General features: G+C 38.9%; 1 pseudogene; it reads left to right on the forward strand.

The window, feature by feature from the left end:
• The first annotated feature begins 841 nt into the window (after positions 1–841).
• On the forward strand, positions 842–4016 carry LOC101124710 (ubiquitin carboxyl-terminal hydrolase 7-like; annotated as a pseudogene).
• Positions 4017–26813: the final 22797 nt, after the last annotated feature.

Here is a 26813-nt window from a genome sequence, read left to right on the forward strand (position 1 = left end):
GAGGCAGGAGAAAGGCGTGAACCCAGGAGGCGGAACTTGCAGTGAGTCCAGATCGAGCCACTACTGCACTCCAGCCTGGGCAACAGAGCGAGACTCCATCTCAGGAAAAAAAAAAAAAAAAAAAAAGTGGAAATCATACAATGTCTGCTCTCAGACCATAAGGAAACTTAGTTAGAAATTAATAACCGAAAGATAACTGAAAAATCTGAAAATACATAAAGATTAAATCACATACTTCCACATAACACATGGGTCAAGAAGAAATCTCAAGAGAAATTTAGAAATATATTAAATTAAATGAAAACAAAAGCACAACTTATCAAAATTTGTGGAATGTGGTGGAAGTCGTGTGTAGAGGGAAATTTATAGCATTAAAGGTAGATATTAGAAAAGATGAAAGATTCAAAATGAATAATCTAAGTTTCTACCTTGGAAAACTAGCAAAAGAAGAGCAAATAAAATCCAGAGTAAGCAGAAGAGAAAAACTAGTAAGAATTAGAGTCAAAATCAATGAAATTGAAAACAGAAAATCAACAGAGAAAACCAACAAAACCGAAAGTTGGTTCTTTGAAAAGATCGATAAAATTGCTGCCGATGACGCGCGGGAGGAGGAGGAGGAGGCCGCCCCGCCGCCGCTGCCGCCTCCCGCCCACCTGCCCGCAGCCCCGGCCCCCGGCCGGCGGCGGCCAACATGAACCAGCAGCAGCAGCAGAAAGTGGGCAAGCAGCAGCTGAGCGAGCCCGAGGACGTGGAGATGGAAGCTGGAGATACAGATGACCCATGAAGAATTACTCAGAACCCTGTGATCAATGGGAACGTGGCCCTGCGTGATGGACACAACAACAAGGAGGAGGGCATGGAGGACGAAACCAGTCAGCGCTCCGAGGCGACCTTTCAGTTCACTGTGGAGCTCTTCAGCAGACTGAGTGAGTCGGTCCTTAGTCCTCCGTGTTTTGTGCGAAACCTGCCATGGAAGATTATGGTGTGCCACGCTTTTATCCAGAGAGACCACACCAAAAAAGTGTAGGATTCTTTCTCCAGAGCAACGCTGAATCTGACTCCACGTCACGGACTTGTCATGCACAAGCGATGCTGAAGATAATAAATTATGGAGATGATGAAAAATCGTTCAGTCGTCGTATTAGTCATTTGTTCTTCCATAAAGAAAACGATTGGGGATTTTCCAATTTTATGGCCTGGAGTGAAGTGACTGATCCTGAGAAAGGATTTATAGAAGATGACAAAGTTTAACCATTGAAGTCTTTGTACAGGCGGATGTTCCCGATGAAGTTGCGTGGGATTCAAAGAAGCACACAGGCTATGTTGGCTTGAAGAATCAGGGAGCGACTTGTTACATAAACAGCCTGCTACAGACGTTCTTTTTCACAAATCAGCTACGAAAGGCTGTGTACATGATGCAAACCGAGGGGGATGATTCGTCTAAAAGTGTCCCTTAAGCATTACAAAGAGTGTTCTATGGACTACAGCGCAGTGATAAACCCGTAGGGAAAAAAAGCTAACAAAGTCATTTGGGTGGGAAATTTTAGACAGCTTCATGCAACACGATGTTCAGCAGCTTTGTGGAGTGTTGCTTGATAATGTGGAACAGAAGGCGAAAGGCACCTGTGTAGAGGGCACCATACCTAGATGATTCCGAGGCAAAATGGTGTCCTATATCCAGCGTAAAGAAGTAGACTATCGGTCTGATAGAAGAGAAGACTATTATGATATCCAGCTAAGTATTGAAGGAAAGAAAAATATATTTGAATCATTTGTGGATTATACGGCAGAAGAACAGCTCAGTGGGGACAATAAATACGAAGCTGGGGAACATGGCTCACAGGAAGCAGAGAAAGGTGAAATTTCTAACAGCACCACCAGTGTTACATCTACAACTGATGAGATTTATGTATGACCCTCAGACGAACCAAAATATCAAGATCAATGATAGCTGTGAATTCCCAAAGCAGTTACCATTTGATGAATTTTTGAAAAAAACAGATCCTAAGGACCCTGCAAATTATATTCTTCATGTAGTCCTGGTTCATAGTAGAGATAATCATGGTAGACATTATGTGGTTTATCCAAACCCCAAAGGGGACGGCAAATGGTGTAAATTTGATGATGATGTGGTGTCAAGGTGTACTAAAAAGGAAGTAATTGAGCACAATTATGGGGGTCACGATGACAACCTGTCTGTCCGACACTGCACTAATACTTACGTATTAGCCTATATCAGGGAATCAAAACTGAGTGGAAGTTCTACAGGTAGTCACCAACCATGATATTCCAGTTGGTGGAACGACTCTAAGAAGAGAAAAGGATCAAGGCTCAGAAAGTGGACAGAATGGCAGGAAGTCCACCTCTATATGCAAGCGCAGGTAGCCTCAGAGGACCAGTTTTGTGGCCACCAGGGAAATGACATGTACGATGAAGAAAAAGTGAAATATACTGTGTTCAAAGTATTGAAGAACTCCTCACTTACTGAGTTTGTTCAGAACCTCTCTCAGATCATGGAATTTCCACAAGATCAAATTCAACTGTGGCCCATGCAAGCAAGGAGTAATGGAACAAAACGGCCAGCCATATTAGATAATGAAGCTGATGGCAATAAAGCAATGATTGAGGTCAGTGATAATGAAAACTCTTGGACAATATTCCTGGAAACAGTCGATCTCGAGCTGGCTGCTAGTGGAGTGACCTTACCCAAGTTTGATAAAGCTCATGATGTAATGTTTTTTTTGAAGATGTATGATCCCAAAACGCGGAGCTTGAATTACTGTGGGCATATCTACACACCAATATCCTGTAAAATATGTGACTTGCTCCCAGTTATGTGTAACAGAGCAGGATTTATTCAAGATACTAGCCTTATCCTCTATGAGGAAGTTAAACTGAATTTAACAGAGAGAATTCAGGACTAAGACGTGTCTCTTGAAAAAGCCCTTCTTAAAGTATAATAAAAAAAAAAAATAAATAAATAAAAGAAAAAGCCCTTGATGAACTAATGGATGGTGACATCATAGTATTTCAGAAAGATGACCCTGGAAATGATAACAATAAAAAGATCAGGTTGCCACAGGTTGGACAGGAGGGAGAAATGAAAAGGTAAAGAACAGAGAATTGTTAAGGCCGTGAAGCTATTCTTTATGATACTATAATGATGGGCATATGTCATTATACATTTGTCAAAACCCATAGAATGTACAACACCGAGAGTTAACCTTAATGTAAACCATGGATTTGGGGTGGCAGTGATGTGTCAATGTAGGTTCATTAGTTGTAACAAATGTATCACTCTGATGTTGGTTTCATAGTAGGGGAGGTTGTGCGTGTGTAGGGAGAGGGGCTATATGGGAACTCGCTGTACTTTGCATCCATTTTTCTGTGAACCTAAAACCACTCTAAAAATAATGTTTGTTTTTTTAAAGTAGGGTCAGAAAACATAAGCCAATTTTCACACTGACATTTAGAACTTCCTTAGACATTAAACTAGAAAACTAGAGAAAAATCGTTTTATTCAGTTGCTTTTAGAATCATTAACACCACTTGGGTCTCATTTTATGAACCTTGGTCAATGCTTTTCTTCATGGCAGAAATACAGAAAAACCCTCTTTCTCTCATGGTAGTTGAGAGTTAATACACACCATTTTCCATTGTAACAGAATATTTCAATTTCATAGTTTTATATAATCCTCTCTGATGTTTAGATTTCTAGAGAGAAAAATATTTTATTACCTGTGTTAAAATATAGCTTTTGGGTATTTCCATTGAGGCTTTAAAAAGAATATGTCCTAAGAGTTATTTCATTAATCTCTTTTATTTAGGCTAGCATGAAAATAAAAGTATATGTAATTTCACGTTAATGCTAATACATAATACATTGTGTTTAGATTGGTTATATAAACCAAAACAAATTTTTTTTCATTACAGAAGAAATAATGTGAGTACCAGAAGAGAAATAGAGCATAATGGATGTAATTGGCTATATTTTTCTGATTATCTGCAGGTGGTAATATTTATGAAGTAGGCATTTTTTTCTTTTTAATGTTGATCCCTGAGCAGATCTTCTGCTGTTACACTAATCTGTGCCCCCTTCTAACTGCACCTGCTCTATTCAGAGATCATGTTCCAAATAATGATATAATTATCTACTTTGGATGATTATTGCTATGTTATGAGTGAAAGATAATGGATCAGTCACTTTGCATGATTGCAATTTTTTGAAATGTTACCTATAAGATTTGAACAACAAACTCCATGAGAAATCGATTCTCAAGACTTGGGAAGTCCTGGGAACCAGTGAGGGAGCATCGTTAAAAGGACTTGCCAGGGTCTGCAAGGCCGAAAGAGTCTAACAACTCACTGAGATATTTTTCACATGTAAGTTAAAAAAGTAACTCCCAACATATTTCTAGAAATGACCATCCAATCTTTCAAGACTTCATTCTCCACTAGAGAGAAAGCACTTCCTTCATACCAAATTTGTCGACCTTACCTCCAATTATTTCCAACCCCATTCTTCTCTGATTTTACTTAATTGTCTACTCTCCAAAGAATTCTCACAAATGGTCCTAATAACTCTCTTTTACCTATCTTCCATGACTGCCAACTATTTTTCTATGCCTCACTCTCTCTTCTGACTCTGTAGGGATAATGAGCTCCCTACTTTGACTCACCTGCTCAGGCCCCTTGAGGGATGTCTGAATGTCACCATAGTGATAGGGTACCACAGCAGGGCCCTACTGGGAATGGGTAGTGCTCAAGGGGTGAGGCATACCTCTGGCAGAATGAGTTTAAGTCCTCTTAGTTGCAAGAGAATAGGAGATAAAGGTACACAAAGCTATATTCTGATGCTGACAGACCTTGGAAGCCAAATTTAACTCACTATTTCACAGAAATAAATCCTGGTTTTGCAGCTTATATCTCTATTCTGATAAAAAGATAGTCAAAATTCAGGCCCCAGAAATATTGCTGTGTCACCTGTGTTAACGAACCTGAAGACATATATGTGTGTGTAATATAATAATGCTCTCAAATAAATTAAGCTTAACATTGGTTTGAGTCATCTATTTGTAGGGGTAGTTTCAGAGTAATTAGTGCTGGGGGGAATAATTATTAGCAATTTAGTTATATCAAAGTGCCTTAGCATAGGACAAATAATCCAGCCATTCCTTCACAGCCTGATTTTAGATCAATATTGTTAAGGGATAACCCCATAGATGCTGAAAATCTAGGAAACCCTGTTTCATTAAGAGTCCATAACTAATGATGCAGTAACTACTTCATAACTGTAAGCTGGCATATAAAAAATCATCTCAAAATCTTCAGAATATATTTAAATTTAGTCTTTTCACTACAAACTTTTAGAAGACAAACTTCTAAACAATATATTCTCTAAAATGTCATAGATATTCCAATAACATTCTCAAATGGCTGCAGAAAGGGATAAGAAGAATCATTTATTGATCAAAAACCAAGAAAAAAACAAAATCTTTGGCTCAACAGGATAAGGTTAAGGAAGGATTTGAGATTACAAAAAGCATTTGGAGTTTGAAAATGCAGGAAGTAAAGAAATAACACACCACATAGGTAGTATTTTGTAATTATAATTTCAAGGATTTTGAGTGAGAGCTAAAATCAACAGTCTTGTGTATAGAAGAAATGTATATAACCCAGCATCTTACATATTTTTCTCTCACTAATTTGTTCCACTTGGGTGGATCTCCAGCTGGCTCCTCAGTCTCTATTGCCTAGCATGGTGCTAAGTATGAAATTCTTTCTAGGTATGGGACAGACCCTGCACACATTCTTAGGGATTAGGGAAATTTAAGAATAACCACTGGGTTGGAAGGTAATTTTCCTATGTGCTAAAGTGGTGGTTCTCAAACTGGTGTGCATCAGACCCACCTGGAGGGCTTGTTAAGATGGATTGCTGGGCCCTACTGATTCAGCAAGTCTGAGGTAGGGCTGAGAACATGCATGTCTAACAATTCCTAGGTAATGCTGATGCTGCTCCTCAGGGGGCACCCACTGAGGACCACCATTCTGGACCAATGGTCTCTACCTTGGCTGCACATTACAGTTGCCTGGGAGATTTTAAAACACCTGACGTCCAAATCATAACCCAGACCAATAACATTAGAATCTATGGTGCTCATGACTAAACTTCAATATTTTTTGAAGTTCCTTTATAGTTTCTAATGTGCAGGCCTGATTGGGATACTGCCTAGTGTCATAGTGGTTCTTAGCCCAAGCTTTACATTAGAGTTACCTGGAAAAGTGTTTTTTTTTTTTAATTGAGATATAATTGACATACCATAACACTTACCCTGTTAACATGCATACCTTTTTAAAGTCAGTGGTTCTTTTTATTCACAAAATTATGCAACCATCACCACTATATAATTCCAGAACATTTTCATCACCATCTAGGAAGTTTTTAAACAAAATTCTGGTATGTGAGTTCTACTCTCCGGGATTCTGACTTAATTGGCTCAGACATCATTGTTTAAGTTCCTCAGGTGCTTCTTAAGTCCAACCAGGATTGAGAACCACAGTTCCTGAGTTTGATTACAGATGTTTCAAGAGAGTTTGAAAAGCTAAGAACTAGTCAGAGGATTTTGTTTACCCTGGGAGGGATGTTGTCTGTACAGAGGAACTAGAACATATTCTCCTTACATCATGCCTGTCTATCAAATTTGGTCAATCATAATACAGGGGAACCATTACCCTGATCTCTAGCTTTTAATACATGGACATGAAGGCGGCATGCTGTTGAGTCTGGCTCCACTGCTGGCAGCATTTCCCTGCAAATCAAAGCTGAGTTTTGGAGACTGCAGGAGCCTCTGCAGAGCTCAACAGGAAAAAATAGTCCTCAGAGCAGAACTGCTACTGAATTTTCCAGCATTGGCTTACTATTTTTAAGAATCCTACAGGCTCACGCCCGCAATCCCAGCACTTTGGAAGGCTAAGGTGGGCAGATCACCTGAGGCCAGGAGTTCAAGACCAGCCTGGCCAACCCAGTGAAACCCCATCTCTAATAAAAGTGCAAAAATTAGCCGGGTGTGGCAGCACGTGCCTCTAATCCCAGCTACTCAGGAGGCTGAGGCAGGAGAATTGCTTGAACCCGGGAGGCGGAGGTTGCAGTGAGCCAAGATCACATGACTGCACTCCAGCCTGGGTGACAGAATTTGACTCCATCTCAAAAAAGAAAAAAAAAATTCCACTTCTTAGAAAGTGTTGGATAGATGTTGTTTCAGTGTTGGCCTTTTGTTGATTAAGGCACAGAAGCAGGGTGCACTTGTTATTTGCCCATTTTTTAAAATTTATTGTCTATTTATTTTATCTTCTTTACAGACAGAGTCTCACTCTGTTGCCCAGGCTGGAGCAGTGGTGCAATCATAGTTCACTGAAACCTCAAACTCCTGGGCTCAAGCAATCCTCCAGCCTCAGCCTCCTGAGTAGCGAGGACTACTCTTGTGTGCCGCTATGCCTGGCTAAGTTTTATGATGTTTCTGTAGAAACAGGGTCCCACTATGTTGCCCAGGCTGGTCTCAAACTCCTGGCCTAAAGTGATCCTCCCACTTCAGCCTCCTAAATTGCTAGGGTTACAGGTATGATTTACCTGATTTTGAGTAAAATTTTCTGAGCTACAGTTTCTTCATTTTGCAATGGTCCCTTCCTTCCAATGATGCTCTAACTATTAAGGAAAATAGTGTATTGGACACACTCACCTATGTACAGTGGATATAGTAGAAAGATCGTGAAATTTTGTGTAAAATGATCAGATTCAGTCCCTGGCTCTGGCCCTTCCCGCCAATAAGATTTTGGTAAATCAGTAAGCATTTATAAACTGTTATCCCTTCATTTGTAAAGGGAAACTAATACCTAAGTCATCTACTTTATAAATTTTTATGAAGATCAAATGTTACAGTTCACATGAAAATGGTTTATATACCATGACACCATGTAAACAGGCATTAGGTTATAACTAGATAGATAAAAATATGAAAGGACAGAAAGGATGCATATTTTATAAATTAAGTTGATTTCTTTTGATGTATAGACAGTTCGAAACTTAGGACCTCAGAGCAAAATGATATTTCCTCTTATGGATCATTTAAAAATAGCTTTTGCCTAAAATCTAAATAATAAAGCCTCATTCAAATTTTTTAGGGAAAAAGACATCCTGGTTTGATATCCTTCAAGAAGTCACTTTTTTTAACCTTCCCTGCCCCTCTTCATTTTTTATTTTTTTGGTCCTTGCCTATATAGCAGTGAGTGAATCATGCTCTTTGGTTCATAGCACTTCATTAGTCTGTGCATGGCCACTCCTGTTAGTTTACTTTCCTCTTTCATCCAAATCTCTGATCCTATTCCCCATTTTCTCACAAGTCTTCATTCTTATGTTTGCAATGTCAGCTCTTCCAAACTACCTTCTGTAAATTTGTTAAGATGTATCTATGTGTATTTGTAAAAATATTCTTTGGTATAGGTGAATGAGGGGAGGAATTTTCACAATTATTGTGTGCTATAAGTTTCATTTGTTTTATTTCACTCAGCAGTATGTTTTTGAGATCTAGCCATGTTACTATATGGCAATCTAATTAATTTCTTTTGACTACTGCCTATTATTCCATCCTAGGCAAGTACTCTATTATACTTTCCTATTCCCCTAGTGAAAGACACACATACTGCCTCCAACTCACCATACCAAAAACAATGCTGCAATGCACCTCCTTGTGTGTCTCTCTGTACATAGTTGTGCCAGGAGCAGAGTCTCTGAATCACTGGATACACGAATACTTAGTACCATTAAATTCTGCAAAATTGGCTGGGCACAGTGGCTCACGCCTGTAATCCCAGCACTCTGGGAGGCTGAGGTGGGCAGATCACATGAGGTCAGGAGGTCCAGACCATCCTGGCCGAAGTGGTGAAACCACATCTCTACTAAAAACACAAAAAATTAGCCAGGTATGGTGGTGCGCACCTGTAGTTCCGGCTATTTGGGAGGCTGAGGCAGGAGAATCGCTTGAACCTGGGAGGCAGAGGTTGCAGTGAGCTGAGATAGCACCATTGCACCCCAGCCTGGGCAACAAGAGCGAAACTCTGTCTCAAAAAAAAAAAAAATTCTGCAAAATTGCAATCCAAAATGGATTATGTACCAGATTATGCTCCCACCTGGTTTGCATGAGGGTTCCTATAGCTCTATATTCTTGCCAGCTGATGATATCTTTAATGCTTGAATTTTGCCAATGTGAATAGTATCAAGTGATATATCCTGATAGTCTTAATTGGTATTTATCTGATTATTAGTGAGACTGAGCATCTCTTCAAACAGTTTTTCACCATTAGAGTTTCATGAATTGCCTATTCATACCTTTTGTCTGTTCATTTTCTGCTGGGTTTCTGTCCTTTCCTTGAAGATTTTTGAGAGTTTCTTAGATATTCTAGAAACTAATGTTCTGTCTGTTATTTATGTGAAGATCTCCCAGTATACGAGTCATTTATTAATGTTATGTGTAGTATTCCTTGTGGAATAAGAAACTTGAATTATTTTGATGTAGTCAAACTCAGTCCTTATCTCTTTATGGATTATGCCTTGGGGGTTCTACTTAAAGACATACTTTTCTGCCCTGAGGCTTCAAAGGTTGCCCTGAAACTCTGTATAACCCTACGAAACTGTTTCGTAACTCTATTATTTTGTATTTGTCATTTGTTCTTTCACCAGTAGTATATTGTTTTAACTAGTATAATTTGTCATAATATCTGTAGTATTTCTTAGTGTCTGCTAGGACAGTTTTCTTATTTGCCCTTCTTTTTCAAAATTGTCTTAGTTGTTCTATATTAATTAATTAATTTATTGTTCCATATTAATTAGAATCAGTTTATCCAGTTCCCCACAAATATTCTGCTGAAATTTTTATTGAAGTGCATTGAATTTGTAGATCAATTTGCAGAAGTCTACATCTTTACATTGTAAAACAATCACAGCCATTTATATGGTGTAACTTTCCATTTATTCAAATTTATCTTCTTTCAGTTGAATCTTAAAACTTCCCCTGTAAAGATTTTCATTAGGTTATTTCCTAGAAGTTCATAGCTTTGCGTTATTGTAAATAGTGCTTTATTTTCTATTGTATTTTCTAAGTGGTTAGTGCTAGTGTAAAAAATGTTATTTCTCTTTGGTTGATGATATTTTATTTCTCTACCTTGCTGACTTGAACTCTCATATTACTTTTAATAGTTTGTTGATTTGCTTCTGTTTTTAAGTAAATTATTATGTAACCTAAAAACAATGGCGAATTTTCTCTTCCAAATTTTATTTACTTCAATGTGATTGCATTGACCAAACCTCCAGTACTATGTTCACCCAGTAGCATTCAGATTCAAACATATCATGGTATGAAACCACATATCCTCTTGGTTAGGAATGTGGTAGTTTTTCCCATAAGACTTCCATCAGCCTGTGGTGGGAAAATGGGTGGGATTAGAATGTGGCAGGAAATGAAATGCAGGTAAATGAAAAGTCTTTGATAACACAAATCCATGGATTCCTTGTACTAAAGCCAGGTAATTATGTTAAAAATGCATTCTGGGTTTACTCTTGAGTGATTACTATAATCCAAATTAAATTTCCTCCCTTTCTTTTCTCTCCCATTCTTTCCTATTCTAAAACATACCCTGGAGCTCTTCTGTCTTTTTTTTTTTTTTTTTTAAAAAGACACCGGGTATGCTGTGTGCTCAAGTTGGGATGCAGTGGGTACTTACGGTCACCATCCCACTATTAACCAGCACTGGAGCTTTGACCTGCTCCATTTCTGACCTGGACTGGTTCACTCCTCCTTAGGCAACCTGGTGATCCTCCACCCACATGAGGTCACCATATTGATGCCAAACTGAGTGCAGACACCCAATTGGCATAGCACACAAAAGCTCAGAACTCCTGGGCTCAAGCAATCATCCTACCTCAGCCTGAGCAGCTGGTACTACAGGCGTGTGCCACCACACCAGACCCTTCTGTCTTTAAACACACTCAGCTCTTTCTTCACATGTGCCACCCAGCTCTTTCTTCACATGTGCTCACTGGCTTTTCTGTGTCTTCCTCTACCCCGCCCTTCTTTCCCACACTATCCTTTATTATGTAGCATAACGTAGCTTGTCTCTCAGAGAAAACCCTCTCTGGGAAGGGGGATGTAGAATATACAAATAGCAGGTGGGAGCAGAGAGAGGGCTGTGAATATTTCCATTGGTAATTTTTGTCCTTTTTGCAATGTGATTTGGCACATTGAGGGAAGATCATTACATATTCAGGTAGAAATATTTGAAAACTTTACTTTCTTTGGCTCTCTGTCTTTCTACCCTGCAAGCCTAACCTTATGATATGTGCAACATGACATCTGCCTCCATCACTACTGTATCCTATTTGTGCAGTCCAATGTAACTCTATTTATTTATTTTGGCAGCCATATCATGTTGTTGAACATTTCAAAATTACATTTGACTAAATTTCCAGTGTTACCCAGTTATTTGTATAATTAGTTTTTGGATCTAATTCAAAGATTTTACATTCGTTCTTCTTAAAATTCCATTTTTATACTCTAGCTTATGAATAGTTTTAGAAACGATTCTCTGTTATCCAACATACTATCTAGTCCTCCAATCATCTTGTCATCTGTATCATTTGATAGGAATGCCATCAGTGTGCTCATCCAAACCTTTGATAAATATGTCAAAAAGGACGGGCCCAGGAAAGAACCCTGAGGCACACAGCTATAAAATTCCCTTCGGGTTGACATGGAATTAGCATTCTTGGAAATGATCCTTCAATTATTGATGAAGTCACCTGATTGTACTTGCATCCACTCCAAATTTCTGCATGTTATCCACAAGGATTTCATAAGAAACACTGTCAGATGCTTTGCTAAAAGGCTAACACACTATGTTTGCAGCATTTCCTTGACCTACCTGAGTAGTAAACCCATGTATAGTTCAGTTCAACTTCAATTTTAAATGAATTTCAAGTTAAACTAAATTAAGCAAAAGAGGTGAATTTATAGGTTCACCTAACTGTACATTCTATCCTCCAGAGCACTGGCTGTCTCTGCCTCTAGGCTCTACCACCCTGTGCATGAGTCCCATTCTTATGCAGCCTCTTCACTCTTACAGCCAAGATGGCTACACCAGCTACAGAGCTTCTTTCCCCAACAGCTCCTCTAACCTCTTAGAACTGAGTTGCATTGTCCCTGACTAGATCATGAGCCATCTCTAAACCAAACCCAGGGATAATCTGAGTGGCTAGCCCTGGATAACATGCCTGCCCTTGATGACGGAGCTGCACTCTGTTCTACCCAAATTATATAAACTCACAGATTATTTTAAAAGCCTCACAGATACCAAAAGAAGAAGAATGAACAGATATTTTCCATATTCAAGAAAAATATTTTACCTCTCAGTGTAGGTTCCACAGTATCTTCTGAACATATTGTTTTTCTCAAGGATTATTCACATTATATATTTATATAACCAATTACCTTCTATGTATTTATATACATATATCAACCATGTATATGTATAGATACAGAATAATGTCTATACACGCACATATATAAAATCTCTAGTTATTATGCAGTTGAAAGCATGCTATGCTTGGATAAACAAGGTATCACCAGATGTTTATTTCTATAGGGCTGAGTAATGAGTATTCTCCATTCTGCAGCTGGCCAACAGACTTCAAACTCACTCACCACAGAAATCTGGGCAAGAGAGCCTGTCCACAGATGAGAGGTGGGGTATCATGTATGCATTCTGTGGTGAACTGTTCTACTATGAAGTGATAATTTCCTGGTCCTGATTCATTTGGATGGCAATGGTAATCACAATCCAAAATATAGCGGTCTTAAAGCAACAGGAAATACCAGAGTTGAGAGATATAAGAGCAAGAGTTATACTTTGGCTTCAATATAACTATCAGAATCTGGAGAATCTGGGGCTGAAAATTGCTTTTTCAGAGATAGATTCTCCAAATGCACTTAATAATGGTCAAATTCGTTCATCACCAAGGCATTCTCCCAGGCCCTAATCTGTCCCAATCACATTCAAGTCCATGGAGAAAGAAGTTTCACTTTTTACCATGCAAAAATCCGGTAATGGGAAAATGCAGGGATGAAAGAGCTCTTAGGGAACACTTTGAGAGGACGCTTTGGAGGAGAAAATCTTGGGAACCCTTATCTCATGGGATTGATCAAGAATCATTTGTAGCCAAACTCAATGGCAAAGTGAGGACACTTCAGGTATGACTGCCTGACGAAGTCACCATATTGATTCCCACTCTATCCTTAGCTTTTTCATCTCTGTACTGTAAGGTGTCCCAGAAGGAAAGCCAACAGCAACAAAGACAGGACCCCACGCTCCCCAGTGACCACCCCCACCAGCAATACAATATGACCTTGGCCTGAGTTATATACCTCTGTTAGTAGGTAATACCTCATAGTGGTTTGTGTCTGCCTCTTTCCTGCTCTTATTTTACATGGTGTCCTGTCTTTTGTGTTAGGTGAACTTGATGCTGCATCAGAGTCAACATCTACCTGGGCAGCGACAGAATCACCATATCTGACACTGAAAGGTAGACAGGTAGGCAGCAGAGAAAAAATAAGAGGATTGCCAATGTCACAAATAAATCAAGCTTGGCCTGAATGTACTAGATGTAAAAATGAACGCAAAAATCTGTTGGGATTTTTGTTAATATGCAATACTTATTAGCACGTGAGGTATTACTCTCAGAGAAAGTAGAGAAAAAAGCGGGTATTTCAGGAACCTAAGAAAGAAGGCCAATAAGCCACCTTTTCTTGACAAAGTAGAGCCAAGCCACATAGCCATGGGAGTGTTAGAGCATTTTGGTACTTTCCACACTGATCAATAACGTTAAATGCTGCACTTAAGTCTAACAAAATGAAACTAGCAAGAACATATCAATGAACACAAAGAACCTGATCATTATCACTCCTAGAATGTATAGAACAACAACTAAAATGTAATTTATCTAAGGGTCTCACCATTAGAAAATAGAGCAGTGTCTTAATTTTCTTTCCCATTTTCACAGTAAGAAAGTCAATCCAGTGCTCCAGGCACTATTACATTAAATATTGATATACAGTCACCATATAGTAGGTTTTCCTTCTAAGAAATTGATAAATTCTTAATGAAGAGTAGGGAGACAGAGCCCAACATGAATGGGTAATTCATTCAAATACAGTTGACTTTCGTCTTTAGAGTTGTTCTTTTTCCATATTACACAAGGAATGATTTTCCTCTGGATTTAATTTTTCTGACACAAAAACATATATACCTAATAAATATTTCTAGATTATAAATGAACATTCTTGGAAAGCTTTCATTAGGCATAAATAAAAATGAACAAAATCGAGTAGGCAGCTAGCTGACTAAAACCTGTATTTTATGAGAGGCCAAACAATCAATAGCACCTACTTAGGAAAAGAAAAAATAAAACCCGGTTGGATATGTGGCTTCTTCTCCTGCCGCTTTCTGAACCTTTGAGGCTGCACAATTCTCTATGCTGTAGATATGCAGAAGACATGGAGACTATAACGCTCTGAAGTTAAAAGGGCTTTGAGATGTACATCTGCATTGGGGCTGCACGGAACCATCTAGATATATAGTTGTCAGTTCGAGGGTTCAGCTCCATTCACTTCAATTCAACAAGTTTCCATTAAGCACTTAGGTAGAGAGGTATAATAAGAAAGCTAGAAATAGAAAAGGCACAGAAGACATGATTCCAGTCCTCAAGATGTGTATCACCTGGAAGATATTCAAAGCACACATACATGAACTAAATAGCCAAGATTAATGTGTGATGACAATATTTATCAAGCTATATGCAGAGATGCTAAGTGGAGGAAGCTAATTAAGGAAGACTTTTTGGAGTTTTGAGTTGAAATTTAAAGAAAATGACAAGGCTATCTTTTGGCCTCAACTTGCATGCACCCACATGTGATATCACAGAAAGAGTGCCTCAGTTCAAATATGCAGTAGGAGCGCTCTTTGGATTTAAAAGATCACGAGGGAATGCTCTTCGTAACTTAGAAAAGATGTATTTCATGGAACTGGGTATGTATTTTTCTAAAGATCCCACCAGGGCTCTGCTCAGGGGATGGCCAGTGAGATGTCCCGTACAATTTCCAGATGACCTCTAACCAGGCAATTGGCACCTGGAGGGCAGCCCAGCCTGTCCAACAGAAACATCAGTAGAATAAGATAACTCCCTTATATAAAAAAGATCACAGGGAACTAAATATATTAGTGCATTAGACAATCCAATAAAAATGGAAATATATACCGTATTTAAAAAAAGGAAAGTGAATGTCTTGAGAAATTCCAAAGAGTATTCCACAACCACAGTATTGAGGTTTGAATTAAACTAATCAAAATCAGTCAAGACAAGTAGCTAGATAAAATTACATTTACTAAGTTTTACAAGCATTCCTATTGATTAGTACCAGGCCTTCTGGATGTATTTGAATGAGAGATTCAGTCCATGTTGTGAAAAAAATGAGTGAAGAGTCTTTAATTTGCTCTTAAGACCATGGTTTTGGTATAATGAATACCTTTGTTTTTGAGCATTTCTTTTCTCCTATGTTCTCTTTTGCCTGATGGAAACAATAGCACTATATTTTAGTTGTATTTACCCATGTAATTTCCTAATTATTTATTGTTGCACATGTGTAGACTCAGTACTTAAACCTCCCATTGGTTGACTTCCCAATCTCTTATCAACACAAGGCTGTAGGGTGTGGCAGTTGAGAGTATGACTGAAGAGTCAGGCTGCTGTCTCCAAATCGCCACGTTGTCATGCACTATTTGTGTTACCTTAGACAACTTACATAAAGTCTCTATGTCTGTGGTTCCTTATCTACAAAATGGAAGAAATAATAGACCACACATCATGCATGGTCCATTATTTGTAAACATTTACAGTGATAATGTATGAAAAGCTAGGTACAATGTCCGTAGTTGGCTCTCAAAAGTATTTGTTAATTCTTATCGTTGAAATAAAAATAATCCTATTAACTTTGATTAATGTGGTTACAAAATGAATATTATTGTGACACAGCTTGCAATTTCTTAGTATTATCATTGAATACTTCCCTGCCTAATTGCCTTAGTTACTGTCAATTAACTCCACGTGGGCTTCCAAATTGTTCCAGATTCTTTCTGAGTCCTTTAGATGAGGGGTGATTTGATCCTAACCTGATTTATAAGGACCTACTCTAGGTTGACCTTCATTTTTGACATGACAAGAACTAGACCAGATCTGGAGGCAAGAAGTTAATTTCACCAAACATTCATCCTGTGCTCTTCTTTTCTCCTTTAGAATTTCCCATCTTCTAATTTTCATACTTTTATTATTTATGGCTTACTATATGTTTTTCCCACTAAACTATAAGCCCCAGGGAAAGAATGATCTTTGTTTTATTCTTGGAAGTATGCCAGTTGCCTAGAAGAGTTCCTGACACATAGTAGGAACTCAAGAAACATTTGTTGAAATGAATCAACTTGTTGAAATGAATTGAGTGCAATGAGCCTCACAAAGATGTCCTGCTTTGGACCATATTCATTCAACAAATATCAATTAATTAGGGCTACCATGCATATTTAACCATCAGAGAAGTCTCTTGCAGAGAATGCAATCCCCAAAGCATATGCAAAGTGGTCTCTAGTGGAGTACACACTAAGTGTACCTTATTTGGGGCTATTATAAAATACAGTACTGACAACTGACATGCTTACTAACCAACTGGAGAGACAGGACAATTACAGAGAAAAGTATAACTGAAATGTCAGACTCTATATATCCTGTGCCTCGAGAATGATAGTGAGAGTGGGGGCTGGCATTCAGTTGAAGGAGAATGGTAGAAGAAAGGTTTAAAGGCAAAAAAAAAAATGCAATGACATGTTCACAGGAGACCTGTGAGACTATGGCAGAGGTTGTGAAGTACAGTGGAGAAGGTACTAATGTTGGAAAAGGAAGTGTTCACTGCAGGCATTGTCCCTTACAAACATTGACTGCACAAAAACTGACATGGCCCCTGTACTCATGGAATTTAGTCTATTGGGGGGTGACAGAAATTAATAAAATAACCACTCAAATAAATGTAAAATTACCTCTTCTTGGGAGCATTTAACACAGGAACACATACTATTAAAAACGTACATAGGGTATATGACCAAGATCAGGGAAGGCTAGGGAAGGTTTCCCTGAAGAAGAGAAAGGAGAGAATTTGCCTGTTTCTCACTATTATAACTTCAGGTCAGAAAGTGTCCTATTTTACCTTTGTCTTTCCAGGCAGCATAATACATATACAGTATCTTAATCCACTTGTGCTACTATAATAAAATATCAAAGACTGTGTAATTTATAAAGAGTGTATTTCTCACAGTTCTGGAGGCTGGGAAGTCCAAGATCAAGGCACTGCATTTGCTGTCTTGGGAGGGACTTCTTGCAACATCCTCACATGCCAGAAAACAGAAGGGCAAGCTAGTTGAAGGCTGTATGAAGACTCTTTCATAAGGGTCTTAATCTCTTTCATGAGGGAGGAGCACTCAAGAACGAATCACCTCTTAAAAGCCTTACCTCTTAATACTATCACATTGGCAATATATGAATTTTGGAGGGCACACCTTCAAATCATAACACACAGTGTAGTTTTGATGAGTGACTAAATGAAGGGGTGCAGACTTTGGAGGGCATTGGATTTTGAGTAAAGGATATGAATTTTATTCCAAATTAGATCCCACTCTGAGCATACTTCTACTAAGCCTGGTGGGAAAGTCCATTATTTTTAGTTATTATTTTGCTGTCTGCCATTCCAAAATACACTAGAATCTGGAAAACTTGTCTGAATCTCAGAAAAAAAAGGATCAGATCTCTATTGCCTATTCCAATGTGAAGATGCTGACCATTCTTATTTACTGTGCTCATTGAAGTCCTTTACAGCCCCCTGAAGTCCTGTGACTCTCTTGCTGTTTTTTTTTTTTTTTTTGAACAGTGGCATCTGGGAATCTTTGCTAAGAATGTGAATATGGTCCCATCTCTTGGGTAGACCCTAAAGCCGTTGCTTCTGAAGTCTTACCTGCTTTGGGGGGCATTGCCGTGGAAGACACACTGTATTCCCTATCTTTTTTCTGAATCTGTAGCAATCACCCTTTCTCACTTCTAGCTACCTTCAAAGACATTAGCGCTATCTTCAAAAAACTAGGTCACCTTTGAGAAATGGGATAGGAGATATTAATAATAGAGGGGTAGGGGTAGCATTTGGGTATCCCCTATTAATTAATATCTCAAGACTCTTCCTGCCACACCTAGATGAGAAGCTTAGAATTCTTATTTTAGACAATGATGTTTTCAAATGTATAAATGATTCTCTAACTTAAGGGGACAAGATGGATTGTAGGGGGGCAGGTGGGGAAGGCATTATTGGGAAACCAATGAGAAGCTTATGGCCACAATCTACATGTGATGTAAAAAGATTCTGGACCTTATTGGTGGCAGTGGATGTGGGAAGCAGAGCAGACATTAGAGGCATATAGAAAAGACTTTAGTAGCTATGGGATACAGATCATGTGAGAAGGAAGATTTAAAGTCTCAGTGAGTGGAAAAAGTTGACTTGGAGGGAAACAGGGACCATGACATGAACATATCAGCAAGACAGTCATTGATGTAGAGATGTTTAACTAGATGATGAAGCTGTGAGGTTGATCCTCTGGGAGAAAGTTAAGTGCTAGAGAACATTTTGGGAATCACTGGTAACAGGTGGTGATTGAAAATGTGAAGATGAATGAGAACCCTGAAGGAGAAAGTTAGAGAGAAAAATCAAGACAAGGTTGGACCTTGGAGTTTGGTGGAGTTTAGACACAGGCAGCTAAAATCCAGAAGCCTTTCTCATGAAAAAGAAAATCTCCCTAGACCACTGACACTGAAGCCTGGAGTCAAGCCAGGCTGACCTCTGTGAAACTAAAAGCCGTAGAGAGGACAGAAAGAATGAGAATGGCCAACTTCCTAAAATTAATTTAGGAAACAAATATTAAAAAGCTATTACATTAAGCTACTAGAAACTTTGTCGGTTCTAGTTTGGTGGGAAGAAAAATCAGGAGTTCAGGAAAAAAATAGGTGGTGAGGAAAAAGAGGAAGGGCTTGAAGACCCATTCTTTTAGCAATCTGGAAGGGAAAGGATGATGAGAAATATGACAATAACTAGAGGGTGTTATAGAATAAAATAAGAAATTGTTTTCTCTTTCCGAGTACCTCAAGAAAATGTCTTTTCCAAGGAGGCAGAAGTATCAGATTTACACTCTTAAAGGAAATAACCAGATTTCTATAACATTTTGCCATTTGTAGGTAGTCATACCGGAAGTTGTTCACCTAAATTACTTGGCCCAGGGTCTACCGCGACTCAGTAAATGATTAAATGTCCATTTTTGTGGCCTTATGAAAGAGACACTCACCATCACAGCACAGTCAGCACAGATAATGGATTCTTTATTTCTCTGTTGCCATCATGGTTACTAAAGCTGACCACTCCTGCCCAGTGGCTGTCAGTTCTGCTGCAGAGGATACAAGGAAGACAGAGAGAAGTTGGAAAAGAAATATATACTCCAGTCCCACACAGAGATCTAAAGGGTTGGATTTAGATGTGTGCTCTTTTCAGAATTTGGATTAGGAATAAGCAGAATGGAGCCTTGAGAACAGTGCCTCTGGCACCATGACTCACTACTGAGGATTTCATTAGGAGGGGAAGTACATATCCTTCAGTCAGTCATCAGGAAATTATGACTGCCTGCTTATTCCACCAAATCCTGCAGAAGTTAGCTGGAGAGGGTAAGAGTCTGGGGGTGGAAACTTTGCACTGCAATGCTTTCCTTGCCTAAATCCAATCTTTTCTATTTCAAGTCATGAAAATACATATTTTTTAGGTGTATTGAGAGACACACATACAGATATATATATATATATATATATATATATATATATACACAGATATACATATACAGATATACAGATACATATATCTGTATATATATTCATAAACATTTATCTGTCAATGTAACTTAGGGTGCCTTTAAATAAAAATCTCAACTGAATTAACCTAAAATGAAATGTTCTGTATACAAGTCCCCAAAAGAAGATGAACCCTAAGAAGGACTACTTAAATTCGTCCCAGAGAAAATAGGGAATAAATGAGCATACCAGGTAGAGTTAGAAAGTTATTTTGATGAACTGCTTTCTATATAATATGAAGGAAGATTACAGCTCATAGGGTTTTATATTTTAAAATAAATCATTGCATAGAAGCATAGGAAATAGAACTAAGAATTTTGTTCTCATGTCAAGTTAACACTTTCCTTTACAGAATTCAAAATTGCAGTAGGAAAACACAATTTAGGCAGTCCGTCACTCATTCAACCAGAAGGCATTGGGGGGCCTCCCATGAGCCAGGCGCAGTGTTAGGCTCTAGGACAAGATGGTGAACAGAAAGGTCTTTCTCACTTGCATGGAGCTGAGAGGTTAGTGGGGGTAGGGGGAAAGAAGTAAACAAATAATGGCACTGATGAATGTATAATTACAAACTGAGATAAGTGCTTTAATGGAAAAGAATGGAGACTTCTAAGAAGCAACAACAAAGGACTCCGAGTGGGGGGCATAGACCTGGGAAGGCTTCCTGGAGAATGGGCTATTTGAGCTTAGATCTAAAGAACAAGGCTGAGTAAAAGCTAACCAAGAAGCAGGTGGGTGGCGGGGGGAGCATCCCAGATCCTGAGAAGAGCTTGCACAAGGGTGAACCCCACCCCCACTCCCAACCTCCACAGGGGCCAAGCAGGGCAGCTCCTTGTTAAAGATTTGGTCTTTATTCCAACATCAGTGGGACGCCATTCAAGGATTTTAAGCAGGTTGGTGACATGATCAGATTTGTGTTTTGAAAAGAGCACCCTGGCTGCAATGTTGAAAACAAATTGGAAAGACATTGTTTAAAAGCCAATTGTTGCACTAAGTAAATGCAAAGGCCTGCAGCTGTCACAATCACTATCGTGTGGTCACCTGACCCCAGTAATATTTTTCTCTGCCCCTGAGGACATTTGGAAGCTATTTGCAGTGAAGAATTAAGAATTTCTTGATTCCAGATTATTATATGTCAACCTTTGAGCTAGAGACACAATGTCTTTCTGTCTGCTCAAAATTTTGATTGGCACAACTAATCACTGTTCCTGTTGGTGACAGTCCAAACAAGGCCTAACAAGCACATGTCTGCATTTCAGAGTCAGGGAGAGCAGCAGATTCCTCCTCTTCTCCTTCCTTCTTTGTGTTGTACTTACTCATCACCCTTCTACCTTCCCTATCTGCACTTTTACTCTTCATGCTTCTCACCCGTCTCTAACTTCCCTGGTTCCCCATCATACCTAGACTCCCAGTCAGTTATTTCAACAGAGCTGTTGCTGTAGTGCCAGACTGAGGAGGACAGGCAGAGGAACTGGCAGGAGCCAGGCAGGATCCAGCCATCTCTGACTAGCTTGTAACCTTGTCTTGGAAAGGACTGATTGCAAAGGCCTATTTATCAAATCTCAACTAACCAGGACTAAAACCATGTGTATTGCCCTCATCAGAATCCCGAGTCCCCATTGTCATGTTAGGAGTAGTCCTGGAGCCCAAGCAGGGCTGAGATGGAGTAGAGAGCTGGACATCTTAGCTGGGGTATGTGGTAGAATATGGGGACAGGGAGCTAGTTAGGTTCTAATGACTCCAGCCTGGGAAACCCACCTCTCAATATATGTATACCTGCCTCCAAGTTGCAAAACATTGCTGTAGAAACTAATGTGCTCTTAGATGGCATCCAAAATGTACCCTCTGCCACGCTGAAAGCTCTCTTCACCATCGCAGGCAAGTGGCCATGACCAGGTGTTAATAATATGCCTTTAGCTGTTGTCTTCTTATGTTGACTCCAAGCAGACCCCTCCCTTAATTTCCACTAACTTAAGCTAATTGCAGCCTCTGCAGCCACGCAGGCTAATCCTTTGTTGACAATAAAACCCTTTAGTACTTTCAGTGTGTCATTATGTCTCCTAGATTTTCTGCAGGCTGGAGCTCCTTATTTCTTGGCATGGGTGCTTCTCTGCTGAGGCTTCCAGTGTGTTATCATACTGGCTGCACTTCTGTGGATCTGCCAAGAGTCTACCATTATTAAGACATTTGCGATTGGTTGATTCAATAAGCTGATCAATCAACATTATTAGTTTATCCATTGTTTTCAAACCAGTTCTGTTTCTACCTTTGTCCAAAATTTGAAAGAGACCCCATAGCTTTTCTATTGTGGGAAATAAGAGTAGTCCTTTTAGACATTTAAAAACTAATAACTCTGTAACTCCAGTTCGGTCCATCCCAGTTTGCTCAACATTCCAAATATATGTCCAGTTTAGGGCTTATCCCCTCCTGCCAAGATCTGACCCAGTCTCAGAAGCCTGGAGTTGGGGGACAGAGTATGACTGTATATTTATTTTTTCATAGCTGTTTCTCCTTTTCTCACTGGCTGCTGTTTCCCATGACTTAGTGCTGGGCTGAGGAAGAAGAGACTATGGGAACGTGGCTGACACAGTTAAATGTGCTGATGCCTTCGAAGTATAATGGATATACAAAGCTCTCTTTTACATGACACCATTACATGTTCTTTGAGGTGCTTTGCTGATGACATCTAAACCAGTTCTTCTCAAAGTATAGTCCATAAATTACACAATTATTATCACCTAGGAGCTTGTTAGAAATACACATTTTTGGGTCTCACCTCAGTCCTAAGGAATCAGAATCTCTAGAAGGTGTGGCTGAGGAAATTTGTTTTAACAGGTTCCCAGGGTAATTCTAATGCAGGCTAAAGTTTGAGAAGCATTGATCTAGATAGTGGTTTATCCTCTGGCTGGTCACTTACAAGGCCTGGGTTTGGGGGCACATTGCACCTCTAGGTCTGTGTTTTCCTGTGAGCTGAGCCCACAGGTGAACTGCAGGACACGACAGCTTTTTCCCAGTTTCCTCCCAACATTATCCTTTCCTCTCTGCTGTACTTCTCAGAGGTCCCTGAACCCAGTTGTCCATCTTACACTTCTGGGATGAGGCAGGTGTTAAGCGTCTCTGCTCCAAACTCCAGGAGATAAGAACAAAGCTCTCAGGGAGTTCTAAGCCTCCCTCTCTTGATTTAAGGAGTGGAGAATGTTCCTCTTTTTTCTCTCCCATTGAAGTGAGTGATAGGCCCATGCAAACAAAACCGGATTTACTGTCCATTAGCTGTTCGACAAAAGTGATCTAGCATTTCCATTTGGGATGTAGAAGGACTTGATACCTCTTGTATTATTCATGGCCTTTGGGGTCTGTTGCAAAAATCTGAGAAGCACAGAAGTCACATTTAACATCTTGGACATGGCAACCAAAACTCAATCCAATAAGATGGCTCTTCTTTGTCGTACACACTCCTTTTAGGTATGCAGTTAAAGTTCACAGACCACATCATATCACTGATATAAGAGATATACTGTCAATTTCCTTAAATTATTTTCCTTTATGATCCTGTTGTCATGTCTGCCCAAATTTATTCTTAGCTGGGTCTTTGTATTACTTTTTAAGTAGATTTTTGCTCCTCTTTCATATTTACCATGGTTATGGCCCCCTCTTGCCTTCCTGTGTGCGTACGTTTTGGAGCTCATAGAACTTTCCAGCACTGACTTTTCTAATATCCAGATTATCTGTGTTACACACATTCAGGTAAAATGATCACAGTTCCCGTTATTGGCAATATTTTCCCCTTCTTGTTGATCAGAATTAAGAAGAGATTACTAATCCCCTGATCCATTCCTCTACATCTGAAAGACGAAATTATCATCAAGGCAAATGAAGAATTTATCAGATGTTTTGCTGTCATTACATCAAACATCCTGCAGATGCTTATTACACATCTGTGCTATCTACCCTTCCTGGTTGGACATTCACTGCTGCTCAGCAATTTATTTCTTAACCCTTTATTCCTCTCTCCATGAAGATTATGCCAAATCTTCTTCATTCCTGTAAGTTCAGGCACCATTTTTTCCCCTCACTCGCCATAAATGATTCCACATCCAGTGGACTAAAAGAATTGTCAGACAATGTGAGATCCCTGAACTTTCCTCCTCTCTACCTCAAAAATCTCTCTGTAATTTGACTTTGTTACTCTTTCCTCTAAGACCATGTCTCCATCTTTGTCATTTTTTCTCATCCCACTTGGGGATCCCATTTATTTTTCTCTTTAATCTGTCTCTCTGCATTAGCTATATAAGTCTCATATCCCAAAAACCAACCAACAAGAAAACATGCCGTGACCATCATGTCCTTTTCCCATGCCCCACTTCTGTTGATCCACCTCTGCTCACTTTCCTCCATTCTTCTAATAAAATTTCTTCAAAGCCAGTCAATGATCTAATCACAGATCCCAAGATCTTTTCTTATTTTTTCATCCTTATGGAACCCTGTCCTTTTTATGTTAAAATGTATACTCCTGACTCTCCCCAGGGCATGCGAAAAGTACTCAATGTATTTCAATCCCAGTGATTACAATTTCATCAATTTTAAAACTGACCTCCCTACTGCTAGTTTCTTTGTCTATTTTAAACTCTGTTGCTGGAATTGCTTTCCTAAAAGAAATTCAACCTTTGCTGAAAAATCTTAAATAATCTAACTCCAATAGCTATTTCCAGCCTTATTACCTACTGTCTATTTTTTTTTGACACGCCTACCAGTGAATGACACAAGGAACCATTTCCTCTTCTCCAAGGTGTTTTCATTTCTTCAAGCATTGGATTGTGCTACTTTTTCATTTAGAATTTCCTTCCTTCCAAGTTGTTTATGTCACAATACTACTTATTCTTTAATATCCCTCACAAATGTTACCTTTCTTCAAAGCTTTGCCATGTTCCTTTAAATGAGGGCAACTTCTTTCTTCTGAATTCCTATAGTCCATTGACATGGCCTTATGTTATACATTCAAATACACAAGTGTGAATAATTACTAAATTTAGAGAGTGTAATATTTTTTCCAAAATAACATCTTTCCAATACAAGATAAACAATATAAACTACTCCACTTTTTGTCTTGCATTAGATTAGACAAAATACCACCTGAGAATTGGGAAAACTATAATTTTCTTTAGGTTTTTGACTGTAATTTGTAAAACAACAGAAAATATTCCTGTGGACCTGTTTAAAATTTTTCCCAGATGCCGTAATTTCAGTACTCTATGATGATGCCTTCATGACACCCACTGAATATTCAGATGTTGAAAAATCTGGAGGATGGGAATTAGAATGACTAGCACTTTTGGAAATAGGCCCTTTGTGGAAGTAATTTATATATTAAGAGGGAGGAGGAAGAAGAAGAGGGAGGAGGAAGAGGAGCTGGAACTGGAATTATTTGACGAAGAAAAGAAAATGCAGGGGCAGAAAATATTAGCAATTAGTTTCTGAGTATCTTAAAAAAAACTATTATATGAGTGAGTGACAGTGAGAAGCTGTTTCATGTTCCTACTTAGAGCAGGACAAATGCTTTTGGGCTATTGCAACAAAAAACCCAAAAAGGCATTAGGAAAAGTCTTCAGACTCTAAAGTTGGTAAAATTGTGGTGTATGATAACAGATTGTCAATGCAGGGAAAAAGACATCTTTCTGCACTGGGGGTCAGGGTGGTATCCTGTATGGAAGAAAAGATGCTGTAGATGAGGCTTATTCAAGCTTTTTATCTATTCCAATGAGATCCTACATGTAGGGAAAGAAGTGATTCATTCTATCACACAGTACTGAGAAAGCTTTTTCAGAAAATGTAAGTTAATTATCTGATCTGCACCTAAAGAAGAAAGGAAGGTTCTGAGAACATGGCATTGTGAGTGGATAGATGCACAGTCTGAAACCAGACAGTTTGGTTGCTTCTCCAGGATCATCACATCCTAGCTTTGTGACCCTGGAAAGATTTTAAACTGCTCTAAGAATCAGTTTTCTCCTCTGCAAACTGGCGATAATAGAGATGTGAGTAGTCACGGAGATGATACTCGATAAATGTCAACTTTCATTATTTTATTAGACATATAGCACCTTCCAGGCACTATGTTAGGCGTTTTCCCAATCATTATTTCCTTCACAGAGCAGTCATCCAAGGCTTCTATAAAATAGGATGATATGATGACTTTTCACCAGAGTTATGTTCTTTAATTAAAAATGAAAGCCCTAGGTATCAAAGACCAGCCTGCTGAGTTCCCTTACCTTTCCCAACCATGAGACATTTCCCTGATGTCTGCAGCACGTCTTTGACATCTGGGACAGAAGACCAATTTGCCTCCACCCCCACGTGGCTCCACCTGTCACCATTATTATGTGATCTTTATCAAATTAAACTGAGAATGTACTAATCTTTTTTCATTATGCTTCCAACCAAAGCCACCAAGCTCACAAATATGGTGTCTGTTTAATAAAATGAATTGATACAGGAAAGAAAATTCTGGTATTTAATTTCATATCTTCAAGACAATATTTATATCAACTAATATATTCATGTTCTATTTGAGCTATAATGTATTTCTCATCACCTGATGAACTTGTGATAGAGGGTCTGTTTGTAGCCAGTGGTTGATACAGTGTATTTTCCTCTGGGTCACTGCCCCTTCCTTTCTTCTTCTACAATTTACCTTCAGAAAAAAAGCCATTTTCTCAAAAGCCATTTTGAGAGTCAGTTAAATGTG

The sequence above is a fragment of the Gorilla gorilla genome, chromosome 4 (assembly GCF_029281585.2).
Source record: "Gorilla gorilla gorilla isolate KB3781 chromosome 4, NHGRI_mGorGor1-v2.1_pri, whole genome shotgun sequence".
Taxonomy (NCBI): domain Eukaryota; kingdom Metazoa; phylum Chordata; class Mammalia; order Primates; family Hominidae; genus Gorilla; species Gorilla gorilla.